This window comes from Lipotes vexillifer, unplaced genomic scaffold (assembly GCF_000442215.2).
Source record: "Lipotes vexillifer unplaced genomic scaffold, Lipotes_vexillifer_v1.1 scaffold121, whole genome shotgun sequence".
Classification (NCBI taxonomy): Eukaryota; Metazoa; Chordata; class Mammalia; order Artiodactyla; family Lipotidae; genus Lipotes; species Lipotes vexillifer.
Window position 1 is genome coordinate 1,909,248 of NW_006773122.1, and position 1,545 is coordinate 1,910,792.

Sequence of the window (1,545 nt, forward strand, 5' to 3'; positions counted from 1 at the left end):
TGTTCAAAAATTATTGTAAATTTCAAAATGGCAACGGTAGAGCATTCACCCAAGCATGGGGCCCTTCTAAACACTGGGCCCTGTGTGACTGCACAGCTGACTCACCCATGAAGCTGGTCTTGGTCAGAATCTTGTTCTATAGCTACTATAGCAGAGTGAGGGACATTATGCCCAGGGTGCCCCTTCCTGCTTGGAGGAACTCTTTTCATTGCACAGATGGAAGCAGTGAGGCCCCAAAAGGAAAGGGGTTATGTCCGAGTTTATGCAGCAAAATGAAGGTTGTTCGTGGGAGGGGGGAAAGAGGGCTGCCTGGGTTGTGGCTGACATGGATGAGCTCATGACTGCCTTAGCAGGGAAGGTCAGGAAGTGGATGTGTTGGTGAAAGTTTGCCCAGCAAGTCCTCTGGAGTGCTGGGCTCTGCCCAGGACCCAATTTTTCAAGGGGTCAGTGAGAAACTGGGAGGTATACAGAGAAGGGAGGAGAGAGCCAAGAGGACTGGGCTCTGCTCTCTGAGTTGATGTAACCAGGACTGCTCAGAATGGAGGAAGAAAGGACCTGGAGAGTGACTTGAAGGTCTGAGTTTGGGGCCGGGGACAGGGCAGACCTAAGACCTGAGAGAGAAAGCTGCAGGCAACAGAAATGGATTCCAACCCACCCATAGTGAAGTGCTCTCTAGAGGGCGGTCGTGAAAGAGAGAGTGAGCTCACCATCACAGAAGGTATGCAGGTGACTGCTGGAGGTCCCCAGTCAGGGATGCTGCTGAAAGGATGCCTATCCCAGGGAGTGAGAAAGTTGGTGCCCTCTAGGTGCCCTCTAATTCCAAGAATATGCTACATCAGACCTAGATGGAAGGCTTAAAGTTGGGGACTAGGTATAGGAATTCATTTGTTCATGTGTTCATATGTTTGACAAATGTGTATTAACATTCCTCCTTTGTGCTGACCCTGTGTCAGGTACTGAGCGAGGCTCTGCACTTGGGGTGCTTACAGAGGGGAAGGGGGAGAAGCAGGTACGAATCAGATGATCACAAAGAGGGGCAAAATTACATCTCGGTGAGGGCCAGGAATCCGGAGAGTTTTCCCAAAGGGAGGAGACATGGAAGTCTTGCAAGAGGAAGTGACGTATGAGTCAAGGCCCTGGGGAGCAGGGAGGGACACTGTGGGCAGAGGGACAGTGTGAACAGAGGGGTTGAGGCTGGAGGGGACACGTGGTCCTCCAGAACTGAAAGACCGATTTGGAGTTTAGTGATGGGGGCGCGCACAAGACGGGGGCAGGAGAGGAGTGTGGAGAGAGACAGAGCAAGGCCTGGCAGGACAGACCTGATGAGGGGTATGGGAGGTTGTTATCAAGGGTTTTGCGTGGTGGGAAGGGGGCTGTGGCTGGTGTGTGGAGGATGAGCCAGAGGAGAGGTGGGAAGCCTGAAAGCTGCAAGGAAGCTGGGCAGGGGTCCAGGAGTGATGAAGACAGTGTCCAGAACTTGGGTGGTGGCTGAGGGATGGGGGACTTTCCAGGCAAAGCAGGGACTATTTCCCTAGCCAGGGAAAG